Consider the following 14,265-nt stretch of genomic DNA (forward strand, 5'->3'; position numbering starts at 1 on the left):
GTACTTGATGTGAACAATCCCAGTTGTAATATATTGATGCATGGTGACGTTTATGTTATGATTCATGTATATTCATTTTGATGATATTCAATTAAAGTCACGCGAGCTCTCGGACGTTTCTGCCGTCTGGTTCGGGGGTGTGACAGGTTGGTATCAGAGCATTGTTTATAGTGAGCTAGCATATCTAACCACACATTGATACGCAACTATAAACCAAAAAAAGGAGTAACCCAAATCTGAACAAAACAAAACAAATAAAAACACAACTATAAAACATCTTTGTCTGTGTGAATTAGGAAACAAAATATAATACCAAACCAAACAGGATAATGCTATCATCTCTGGTAAGCCGGGACTGTACACGGTTGTATCAAGGAGAGGATGTAGCCTAATCAACTACATTTCCTCCAAGGTACAACTATCACGTGTCCCGAGGAAATCGCGATGGTAGAAAAACCTGAAAACATACCCCTTTATAAAAAAAGAGAACAACAAATCAATCTATACGTCTTAGGAATGATATTAGCATGTTTATACACCCTCACAGACAGCATGACTGGTTTCCATCACCCCGAAGATCCTTATCTCCCTAATCAGGGGAATAATGGATAGTTGGAAGAATCCGAGGAAGAACCTGAGGAGGAACCTGAGGAAGACCCCAAGGAGGAATCTGAAGGGGAACCTGAGGCGGAAGCCCATGGCGGACCTGTCGAGCTAGTGGTGGACTAGGAGGAGGAGGAAACTGAAGGAGGTCTCCAGGAGGAACCCAACGAAGACGAAGATGGTGATTCGGACGTAGAGTTTGAAGTCATCAACCCCCCTTATCCGGTTTGGGTGCCCGCTTATCGGGTAGGCCCCATTGGTCCTACACCCCCTGGGGTATCGAACTTTGGAGGTGGAGCGGGCAGTAAGGACAACGACCCCCATTCGGCATGTCACGCAAGTTCTATGACCTGAGGGATGGAGGACCGGCCGATCGTGCTCTTCCGGTCATGGTGAGACGATTGTGGAACACTGGCGACCTAGCTTATAGCACCGCCGATCAGATGCACCATATGCGGACTAGGGTCGAGCGTGCAGAGCAGGAAATGCGAGAGGTTATCTGAGAGTTCCACATGAGACAGGTGAAGTGGGAGGCTCGAATCCGAGATGCGGAACGATAGGTGGCTCGTCTTCAGGGAGCATCCACTTCCTCAGTACCACTCCCTGGCGAATCCCACCATGACTAGGACTAGTCGTACCCATCTTTAAGCCAACTCTATGCCATGGATGGAGCTGAAGGAAATGTTGATGGCTGAGTACTGCCCTCGTGGCGAAATCCAGAATATGGAGAAAGAGCTGTTGGATCTCACCGTCCGAAACTCTGATATAGATGCATACATATCAAAGTTTAGTGAGCTATCATTATTGTGCCCTGGCATGATTACGTTTGAAGCGAAGAAAATCGAACGATTCATCTGGGACTGACCTCCCAAATTCAAGGAAATGTGATCGCTGCAAAACCTGAAACGTTCGGCAGTGCCAAGAGATTGGCCAAGAAACTGTACGACCACAACAACAAAAAGGGCGAGAAGCCACGGAAATTGAAGGCAAGAAAGAGAATGACAACAAGAAAGGAAATAATAACAAAAGAAAGGGTGACAAGGCTCAGAATCAGCGAAGAAGCAACAAACAGTGACGGTTAATGCTGGGACCACATAAGAACCCTTCACACCACATGCTCCAGCCTCAGCTAATCTAAGCACTCTCAAACAGTATTCTAGGAATCTCCCAAAGTGCAACAGGTGCAACTACCACCATAATGGCGAATGTAGGGAATTGCAATGCACTAGTTGCAATCGGAAGGGTCACACGACAAAGTATTGCAGGACCTATCCTCCCCAAAGTCAACCACAAGGAAACAGCAACATAAACAGCAACCGCAACAACAACAACAACAACAACAACAACAACAACAACAATAGCAACAACAACAACAACAACAACAACAACAATAACACAAGATCAAGCCCCACTTGCTACAGATGTGGAAGGAAAGGGCATATCTGTCGGAACTGCCCCAACACCAACAACCCTGGGAACGCAGGAACAGGAAGGGTGCTAGCTATGGGATAAGGAGAAGCGGTTCAGGATCTCGCTGTTGTTAATGGTACGTTTCTCCTAAACCACACTTACGTATGCATCCTATTTGATACCGGAGCAGAACGGAGTTTTGTGAGCAATAAATTCAAACACTTGTTAAATCAACAACCCTAGAAGCTTAATGAAACCTTCATGGTGGAAATGGCTAATGGGAAGACAGAATCTACTAGGGAAATTTATATCGGATGTACCCTAACCTTAAATCACGACGTCTTTCAAATAAACTTAATGCATGTTTCCATTAGGAATTTTGATGTGATTATTGGCATGTATTGGTTAAGCCCCCACCATGCTGAAATTATGTGTCACGAGAAGGTCGTTCTCCTTCATCTCCCAAATCACGAAACCCTAGTTATTTACGGGGACAAACCCAGCACAAACCTTCATCTTATCTCGTGCATTAAAGCGCAAAAGTACCTACGAAAGAGGGACTTGACGTTTCTGGCTCACATAGTAGACAAATCCAAGAAAGAGGTCAACATTCAAGACATTCTAGTAGCTTGTGAGTTCCCAGATGTCTTTCCTGATGAACTTCCGGGGATACCCCCAGAAAGACAAGTCGTGTTTCGAGTTGACCTTGTACCAGGAGCTACCCCCATCGCCAAATCGCCCTGCAGATTGGCTCCTGCGGAGATGCAAGAGTTGTCCAGCCAACTCAGTGAGCTTTTGGATAAAGGATTCATCCAACCCAGTTTCTCACCTTGGGGAGCTCCAGTTCTCTTTCTCAAGAAGAAAGATGGTACCTTCAAGATGCGTATCGACTATAGAGAACTTAACAAACTCACAGTCAAAAACCGATATCCGCTTCCACGAATCGACGACCTATATGATCAGCTCCAAGGAGCTAGTCACTTCTCAAAGATAAATCTGCGATCTGGATACCACCAACTCAAGGTCCGGGACGAGGATATTCAAAAAATTGCCTTCTGAACTCGTTATGGACATTACGAATTTGTTGTATTGCCCTTGGGTCTAACGAATTCTCCTACCGCATTCATGGATCTAATGAATCGAATCTGCCGACCTTTTCTTGATAATTTTGTCATCGTTTTCATCAATGATATCCTCGTATATTCCCGAAACGAAGAAGAACACAGCCAACATCTTCGACAAATCCTGGAAACCCTGCGAACCGAAAAGTTATACGCAAAACTCTCCAAGTGCGAGTTTTGGCTCCGAAGTGTGAACTTTTTGGGCCATGTTGTTAGTCAGGAAGGAATTCATGTGCATCCTTCTAAAATCCAAGCCATCGAATAATGGGCAATTCCAGCAACACCCACAGAAATTCGCCAATTTATGGGTCTCGCAGGCTATTACAGGAGATTCATCCAGAACTTCTCTAAGACGGCCAAACCGCTTACCATACTTTCACAAAAGGGCATACCCTTCGTATGGACGGACAAGCAGGAAGCCACGTTTCAATCTCTGAAGCAAGCACTCTGCAGTGTGTCGGTGCTATCGCTACCCGAAGGAACAAAAGGCTTTATAGTCTACTGTGATGCGTCAAATCAGGGTTTAGGCTGTGTACTCATGCAGAGTGGAAATGTGATAGCTTACGCGTCCCGGCAACTAAAGACTCACGAAGTGAATTACACGACCCACGATCTAGAGCTGGGAGTAGTCGTCTTCGCCCTGAAGATTTGGAGACACTACCTTTACGGTACCAAGTGCACTATCTTCACTGACCACAAGAGTCTCCAGCACATCTTGAATCAAAAAGAGCTAAACATGAGGCAACTAGGATGGGTCGAACTGCTAAATGACTACGAGTGCGAAATCAAGTACCACCCAAGCAAGGATAACATGGTAGCTGATGCCTTGAGTCGAAAAGAATACTTAATTCGTCGTGTGAAAACTCTCTCAATACCCATCCAATCCCACCTGACCTCGCAAATCAGGATAGCCCAGTCAGATGCCATGAAGGCGGAAAACAAAACAAGTGAAGCGCTGCGTGGAATGGAGAAGAACTTGGAGGTGAAGGAATATTGAACATATTACTTCATTAACCGCATATGGGTCCCTAAACTTGGGGGATTCAGAGAGGTAGTCATGAACGAAGCCCACAAGACGCGATACTCCATCCATCCGGGTTCAGACAAAATGTACTTAGAAATTAAGCAACACTATTGGTGGCCTAACATGAAGGAAGAGATTGCCACCTATGTTAGCAAATGCCTTACTTGTGCTAAAGTAAATGTGGAATATCAGAAGCCCTCCAGACTATTATAGCAACCAGAAATTCCCGAGTGGAAATGGGAGAGGATTACCATGGATTTTGTGACCAAACTACCCAAGTCGACTGATGGTTTGGACACAATCTGGGTAATAGTTGATAGACTAACGAAATCCGCCCATTTCCTGCCAATAAAAGAATCCTACAAGATGGAGCGCCTGACAAGAATCTACATCAAGGAAATCGTGAGACTCCATGGAGTACCTGTATCTATCATCTCAGATAGAGATAGTAGGTTTACATCCCGCTTTTGGCAATCGCTTCAGAAAGCTATGGGAACACAACTCGACATGAGCACTGCCTACCACCCACAAACGGATGGCCAAAGCAAACGAACCATCCAAACGCTAGAAGATATGCTTCGCGCGTGCATAATAGACTTTGGAAAATCATGGGATACCCACGTGCCTTTGATCAAGTTCTCATACAACAACAGTTATCACTCAAGTATCAAATTTGCTCCTTTCAAAGCATTATACGGGCATAAATGTAGATCACCGCTGTGTTGGGCTGAGGTAGGAGACACCCAACTAGCGGTAGGGCAAACTCCAAACAACGCCTTAACGAGATCGGAAATCATACGCGAGACGACCGAGAAGATAATTCAGATCAGAGCACGACTGCAATCGTCCCGAGACAGACAAAAGAGCTACACTGATAAACGACGAAAGCCCTTGGAGTTTCAAGTCAGAGATAGGGTGTTACTAAAAGTCTCTCCTTGGAAAGGAGTGATTCTTTTTTGGAAGTGGGACAAACTGAACCCTCGATACATTGGACCCTTCGAGATTCTTGCCGGAATCGGTCCAGTGGCTTATAGACTGCAACGACCCACTGAGCTTAGTAGTGTACACCATGTATTCCATGATTCCAACATGAAAAAGTCCTTATCCGATGAGACTCTCTTCATTCCTTTAGAGGAGATTGAAATCAATGAGAACCTTTTGTTCATCAAGGAGCCAGTTGAAAGCATGGACCGAGAGGTGAAGCGTACAAAGTAGAGCCGCATTCCAATTGTGAAAGTTCGATGGAACGCGAGATGCGGACCAGAATTCACGTGGGAAAGCGAAGATCAAATGAAGTAGAAGTACCGTCATCTATTCTCGCATTCTCAAATCTAGCTTTCAAAAGAATTTCGGGACGAAATTCCCTCTAACGGGTGGATGATGTCACAACTAGGAATTTTGGTGCCTTGTAACTACAACACCTATAACAACTATGAATCAATAACATGAAAGCATGCATTATGCTTGTTCTATAACAACAAAACTTCATCAAATACTTCATACTAGCACTACAAATGGTCAACAAAGAATTGGAAACCTTCGAAATCCCGGTTTAAGTCCATTTTGGACTAGGATTTCCTTATTGGGCCTGATGGACTAATAAGCTTCCAATTTATCCATCTTGAACCTAGAACTCTCTAATGGGCCCTTATTGGACCCATATACATGAAACATTATATTTTGGGCCTTAATGGGCACAACCAATTTAATTTAGCCCTAATAGGTCATAAAAATTATACTTTGATTTATTTGGGCCAAGCATCATCTAACTTAACTATAATATGGGCTTAAGGGCAAGAAGCCCAAATCTTCTCTCTTCCCCTCTCCATTCTCGACCCAAACCCACAAGAGAAAGAGGAGTTGACTTTCTCATTGCCACCTCACTAATAATTGGTGGGTTTCCATGCAAATCCCATGCTTCCAAGCAAACATCTCATCAAATTTCTCTTTTCCCCTCTCCCTTCTTATCTCGGCCGAACACAACACACACACTCACAAAATTCATCTCCATTCTCTCAAACTCTCACTAGAACATCCTTACACTCTCCCTCAATATTTGGGCTTTTTGGCCCAAGAAGCCCGTAATTGCGAAAAATGAAGTTTAAAGGGGATGAAATGAAACTTTCTGCAAAACAGGGTTTAAGAAGTGTAATAAAACTATTTCAAGGGTCAAAAATTCTTTTCAATTCCAAAAAGGATCAAAAACGTAAACTTTTTAGATTTTGGGCCAAAACTGTAAAAGTTGCAAAAAATGGGGTTCTAACAGAGAAATACCATTCTGGAAGGGCTACAGCTGTTAACAAAATAAATTTTGGGTTAAAACTATCTTTTCAACAAGTTTATGATACAAAAGTGTCAAGAAAATGTTCTAAGGACTAAAAATGAAATTCTTTTTATATAATGGACTAAAAGTGTTATTTTTATAAAGAAAGGTAGTGAAAAGGTCAAATTATACTTTTAAACCAATTAATTCATTAAGACAAAATACAAGATCCACGACTAGCGACACAACGGAAAACGAATACACATTCAACACCAAATATCGTTATAAACGAATTGATTCGGTCTCGAATCAATGCAAAACAACAATCATAAATCAAAACACTTCAATAGATACGTGATGACTACAATGAGTAAATCTTAAAACTTTGGGCTTGTGAGTTTCAAATCATGCTTGTTGGGCCTTGCAAGCCCACCAACATGATCTTTGGGCCAAAAGGGATAATGCTTATATGTTATTGGGCCTTTAATGACCCAATATTTTATAAAAGGACTTTCAATAGCTTTTATGTGCTAGTGGGTCAAAGTGTCCCGTTAGAAAAGCTAGTAAGGTCACAATAATCAAAAGCGAGTTGGACCATCGTGTCTTTCGCATCAACGACAACCTAAGGTACTTACGATAGTAGTGGGACATAATGCTTACCTTCTCTTCATTCGCTAATGTAACGCCCGTAGATCCGAGCTAGTCAATTTAGAGACGATAGGCGTCAAAAATGAATTTTTGATGAAAGTTTATTTAGAATGAATAATCTTTACTAAGTTATAGTATATGTTACAAGGTTTCCATACATATAAAGAACGCCGAAATCCGAGTTATAAGGAAGAAGTTCTGACCTGTCGAAGTTTCGCGACAGAACTGGCACGACACAGCGCGACGTAAAAAGTGCATTTACGTTAGAGCGATATTTAGCCTTAGCAATCTAAATGAAAGTTGTAGAATATGTTAAACCATGAATGTGCATAAAAAGAACGCCCAAATCTGACTTCGTATGAGGAAGTTATGATTTTTCGAAGTTTCGACTTAGCAGTATGCAGCCCGAATGCTCGATTTGAGACCGAGCGGTTTTTAGCCAAAACAATCTAAATGAGAATTGAAGATCTCATTAATTTTAGTAAAACGATAAAAAGATAGGCGAAAACGGACGTCGGATGAAAAAGTTATGATTTTATAATGGAGTTTTCCTGTCCCGGCCTACTAAAAATAAGTAATAAAAATAAATTCAGAATTAGCCGACAGAGTCTAAACGAAAGTTGTAGATCGTAGTCTCACCTTCGCGTGGATATACATAACGTCGAAAATGGAGCTCGTATGCGAAAGTTACGCAATTTAGAAGTTCGACGAGTCAATTACGCCCAACGTAATTTGAGTACGCCCAACGTACTCAGTCGGATGCAACTTGTCTGACCAATACTCGAGTGCCACCAGTCGACGCACGCAATGACGTCAAAGTACGCCCAGCGTAACTTGAGTACGCCCAGCGTACTGAGTACGCCCTGCGTAATTTGAGATTACGCCCAGCGTAATCCCAGACCCTTAGTCTATAAATAGAACTCGAAATCAGCCATTTTCTCTTGTTCAAACTACTTCTTCTCTCTAGTTTTTGCCTCTTTTTGCGTGTTGTTTGTACCCCGAGGCCCCGGTAATATTCCCAAGCCCCAAAGAAAGATCCGAAGCCCCGAGGATCCCAAAGAGCGTTATTCCCGAGCCGAAGCGCATGATCATCTTCTAATCAAGTGAGTGTGTAGTTACTTTCTTCTAACACATAATTATGAAGTATTTTATACGAAATACGTGTTATCTGTATATATATTGTTGTTTATATGTATGAGTGTGTGGTTACTCTCTTCTAAACACATAAATATAAAGTATTAGCTATGAAATACGTGCTATGCGTTATATATTAATTATCTATATGAGATGGGCTTGGAATTGATGTTTTTATATGGGTGTTAAATGATTTAAACTATATATGTAATTTATATCTACAAATATGTTGGGTAGAACATGGGTAGATGAAATAGTTGATGTGTGTTGAACGAATGTGATAAGAGAAAGGTGAGGATATAATGGTGATGATAATTAGGTGATGAGAAACAGGTGATGATAGAAAGGTGATTATAATTATGTAATGATAAATAGGTGATGTGAGATGAGAGGAGATACCATAACCTTGAACAGTGATGTGGAAATTTGGCGATGTCTTCATCTACCAGAGTATAGATGGTGACCACGAACTATTCTAGATGACCCCGTGGAAACACCAGCAGGCTCATAACCTGTAGGTGATGAATTACGGGTCCAGGCGATGTTGTGGCTACGTATTCATGCGATGATACTCTAACCCTTACTATAAATTACGAGTCCAGGCGATGTTGTGGCTATGTATTCATGCGATGATAGTCTAACCCTTATTATGACTTACTAGTCCAGGCGATGTTGTGACTACGTATTCATGCGATGATCCTTAGGAAAAAGTCCTTAGGAACAAACATACAAGGAAATGTGATGTAAGGAGATGAGAGGTAAATATGATGTAGGAGATGACCCTTAGGATAATTCCTTAGGGAAGGTACTTAAGATATAAATGGAGATAACGGGGATGGGTAATTGAGTTGATTGTTTGATGATTGAATATAATAATTATATTATTGTGGGTTGAAAACCCTATATGCTCACCAGGCTCCCAAGCCTGACCCACTCAGTTTAATTGTATCACAGATATCGATACGAAGCTGCTTTGCAGTGAGAGATTAAAGGAGATGTAAATCATTAGTGTAATTGAATGTAAGTTCTGTTTATGCTTATATGTCTATATCGGAACATGACATCCCGAGGTTTTATTATTAAATGAAAATACATTCTCTTTGAGAAATTTTTTGATAAGTTATTATCATATCTTGTTTTGGGAACAAATTCCGCAACCGTTTTCTTTAAAAGATTACTCTGATTTTATAAAACAAAGCATAAACAAATCGGTCTTTTCTGGCCGTGAAAATGGGGAAGTCACAGTTGGTATCAGAGCATTAGTTTAAGCGAAATAGGAAATTGTAGGAAATTTCTATACTTAAACTTAGAATGCTAAGTAATGATTGTGAGGAGTGTGTCTAAAATATGTTAGGTAGTACACCTAAATTGACACAAGCACTGGTTTATTTTAGGAGTGATGCCTAAAATGCTTTTATGTGCTAAATGTTATATGTTGCCATATATGATATTATTTGTTCGGATCTATGGTCTGTTGCCGACCGGATCTTGAAACCTTATGTGTGTAGGATTCTAAGCGTACGTCTACGATATTAGAACTAGCATGTAAACGTTTCGGAGTGATAAGGATGATTTGAATATCTATCGTGAATAAGGATCTAATTTCACCTTATTCGGTGTATAGATCAAAAATGACAAGAACCAGGGGTGGAGCTGGAAACGTGAACGAAAATAGGAATCAACCACCTGTGGTTGAGCGAGTGGCTGTTGTAGCAGCAACACCTGAACAAATTACAATGGCTGGAGTGCGAACCATGATTCAAGCCATGATGGCTGACCAAAAGGAGGAAATGAGACAATTGTTGCTGAACAACAGGAGTGAACCCTCAATACGAGTTGAACAACCTAAGCTGAATGAGGGGCAGTCGGAAGAAGGGAACTATAGTGGGACCATTGGTCAAGCCAACGCACCAATAGTTCGCCGAAACAATCAGGATGGAGACAATGATGGACGTGGATGAAAGTACAAGGATTTCATGGCATCCAAACCACCATGTCTTTCTAGGAGCCCGACACCGGTGCAAGTTATGGACTGGATCTCCGAGATGGAGACAATGTTTGAAAGTTGCGAGTGTAGCAACAAACAGAAGACCACTCTTGCAATCCCTCTGTTAAAATCTGGAGTACTGAGCTGGTAGAAGTTACTGGATGGTTCAATGCCTAAGGGGGAAGCTAGAAAGATGTCTTGGGAAGAATTCGTGGAGCAAATGAAAATGCAATACTGCTCTGAGCAGGATCTTCTGGAAATCAACAATGAGTTCCAGAATTTAAAGAAGGGAAAATTGAGCGTCACTGAATACGCTACAAGCTTTACGGAGAAGATGAAGCCTATTCCATACCTAATTCCGACTGAACTTTCCAAGGTCAACAAGTTTGCCAATGGATTACCAGCGGACTTTGGTCCGATAGTCAAGCAAGCAACCACTCTGAAAGCCGCCATCTGGGCAGCTAAGAATGTTGAGACCCAAATAAGGGAAAAGGGTCTAGAGAGAGAGTTGAAGTTGGATGGAAAAGGAAACACGAGGGATCTTCAATGTTCGACAAAGAAACCAAACTCTCGAAATCCGGAGGAAAAGATGAAACCAAGTGGTGTGAAAATTGCAAGAAGAAGCACTTCGGAAGATGCGATAGAGAAGTGACCTGCTATAAGTGTGGTAGGATCGGTCACTATTCCAGAGATTGTACGTTCGACAATATGAAGTGTTACGAATATGGAGATGGTGGTCATATTTCGAAGAACTGCCCAAAGAAAGACAAACCTGCAAAGAAAAATGTATCGCCACAGCCAAGGGCAATCCACATGATCCTCGACGAAGCGAATCAAGGATGAGTATTTTATATCCAACGATCAAGTTATGAAGTAACAGTGTGAATAGTAACTTATGATGTAGCCTATTAGAGGCATAATATAGGGTGAACCAGAACTTTTGTGTAATAGTTTCAAGAATTAATATAAACCATGGTTTTGTTATCTGGTGTGTTGAATGATTATATGATTTATGTATGGTGACTTGGTTAACTGCGAGACAATACTTGGGACGAGTATGAGTAGGTGTGAATGGTAGTAGAGATTTATACTACCGGAAGCACAAGACTCGCACTTGGATCAGGGAAAGTCGCAAGGTTACCAAGAAGCTATTAATTGATTTCGTTTTATTCAAGTTTGTCATGACCCTTGTTTCGGTAGTGGCTAGTGGGATGATGGTTATTTCGACCCTAGTGGTCATATTAAATTGAGTCCGACTACGATGAGAGGTCATCGGGAATCGACCCATCGGTTAGTTAAAATAGATAAATGAATGTATTTACCCTAAGAAGAAGAAGGAGTCCACAATAAGGATTTATTTTTGTAACTTTAAGATTTCGATTGAAAGTCCAACATAGTACGAAGAGTAGATGCAGGATTGAGCATCAAGGTTATTACTTAGGGTGGAGAGATAACTTATGGAGTCAGTATATGAATCCTATTTCGTTGATGATTCCGGGACGTAATCATCCTAAAGGGGAGATAATTGTAACGCCCGTAGATCCGGGCTAGTCAATTTAGAGACGATAGGCGTCAAAAATGAATTTTTGATGAAAGATTATTTAGAATGAATAATCTTAACTAAGTTATAGTATATGTTACAAGGTTTCCGTACATATGAAGAACACTGAAATCCGTGTTATAACGAAGAAGTTATGACCTGTCGAAGTTTCGCGACAGAACCGGCACGACACAGCGCGACGTAAAAAGTGAATTTACGTTAGAGCGATATTTAGCCTTAGCAGTCTAAATGAAAGTCGTAGAATACGTTAAACCATGAACGTGCATAAAAAGAACGCCCAAATCTGACTTCGTATGAGGAAGTTATGATTTTTCGAAGTTTCGACTTAGCAGTATGCAGCCCGAATGCTCGATTTGAGACCGAGTGGTTTTTAACCGAAACAATCTAAATGAGAATTGAAGATCTCACTAATTGTAGTAAAACGATAAAAAGATAGGCGAAAACGGACGTCGGATGAAGAAGTTATGATTTTATAACGGAGTTTTCCTGTCCCGGCCTACTAAAAATAAATAATAAAAATAAATTCAAAATTACCCGACAGAGTCTAAACGAAAGTTGTAGATCGTAGTCTCACCTTCACGTGGAAATAAATAACGTCGAAAACGGAGCCCGTATGCGAAAGTTACGCAATTTAGAAGTTCGACGAGTCAATTACGCCCAACGTAATTTGAGTACGCCCAGCGTACTCAGTCGGATGCAACTTGTCTGACCAATACTCGAGTGCCACCAGTCGACGCATGCAATGATGTCAAAGTACGCCCAGCGTAACTCGAGTAAACCCTACGTAATTTGAGATTACGCCCAACGTAATCCCAGACCCTCAACCTATAAATAGAACTCGAAATCAGCCATTTGCTCTTGTTCAAACTCTTTCTTCTCTCTAGTTTTTGCCTCTTTTTGCATGCCCTTTGTACCCCGAGGCCTCGGTAATATTCCCAAGCCCTGAAGCAAGATCCGAAGCCTCGAGGATCCCGAAGAGCGTTATTCCCGAGCCGAAGCGCTGCCCGCAAGGAGCTGGTTTTTGTGAAGATCTTCCAGATCTACGGAGAAACACTACTTCTGCAAGCCGTAGTGCTGCCCGATCATCTTCTAATCAAGTGAGTGTGTAGTTACTTTCTTCTAACGCATAATTATGAAGTATTTTATACGAAATACGTGTTATCTGTATATATATTGTTGTTTATATGTATGAGTGTGTGGTTACTCTCTTCTAAACACATAAATATAAAGTATTAGCTATGAAATACGTGCTATGCGTTATATATTAATTGTCTATATGAGATGGGCTTGGAATTGATGTTTTTATATGGGTGTTAAATGATTTAAACTATATATGTAATTTATATCTACAAATATGTTGGGTAGAACATGGGTAGATGAAATAGTTGATGTGTGTTGAACGAATGTGATAAGAGAAAGGTGAGGATATAATGGTGATGATAATTAGGTGATGAGAAACAGGTGATGATAGAAAGGTGATGATAATTATGTAATGATAAATAGGTGATGTGAGATGAGAGGAGATACCATAACCTTGACCGGCGATGTGGAAATTTGGCGATGTCGTCATCTACCAGAGTATAGATGGCGACCACGAACTATTCTAGATGACCCCGTGGAAACACCAGCAGACTCATAACCTGTAGGTGATGAATTATGGGTCCAGGCGATGTTGTGGCTACGTATTCATGCGATGATACTCTAACCCTTACTATAAATTACGAGTCCAGGAGATGTTGTGGCTATGTATTCATGCGATGATAGTCTAACCCTTATTATGACTTACTAGTTCAGGCGATGTTGTGACTACGTATTCATGCGATGATCCTTAGGAAAAAGTCCTTAGGAACAAACATACAAGGAAATGTGATGTAAGGAGATGAGAGGTAAATATGATGTAGGAGATGACCCTTAGGATAATTGCTTAGGGAAGGTACTTAAGAAATAAATGGAGATAACGGGGATGGGTAATTGGGTTGATTGTTTGATGATTGAATATAATAATTATATTATTGTGGGTTGAAAACCCTATATGCTCACCAGGCTCCCAGCCTGACCCACTCAGTTTAATTGTATCACAGGTATCGATACGAAGCTGCTTTGCACTGAGAGATTAAAGGAGATGTAAATCATTAGTGTAATTGAATGTAAGTTCTGTTTATGCTTATATGTCTATATCGGAACATGACATCCCGAGGTTTTACTATTAAATGAAAATACATTCTCTTTGAGAAATGTTTTGATAAGTTATTATCATATCTTGTTTTGGGAACAAATTCCGCAACCGTTTTCTTTAAAAGATTACTCTGATTTTATAAAACAAAGCATAAACAAATCGGTCTTTTCTGGATGTGAAAATGGGGATGTCACAGCTAAGGCTTACGAGAAATCAAAGTAGACGAAATTAGGATGATATAAAATGTGGATTAATCAATATTCATTCGTTAAGACAATACAAAAATCAGTAATCACAAATACATTTCAACATCGGAAAACATCGGGGTTTCCGGGGAA

Source organism: Lactuca saligna, chromosome 8, assembly GCF_052625555.1.
Source record: "Lactuca saligna cultivar CGN05327 chromosome 8, ASM5262555v1, whole genome shotgun sequence".
NCBI classification, from domain to species: domain Eukaryota; kingdom Viridiplantae; phylum Streptophyta; class Magnoliopsida; order Asterales; family Asteraceae; genus Lactuca; species Lactuca saligna.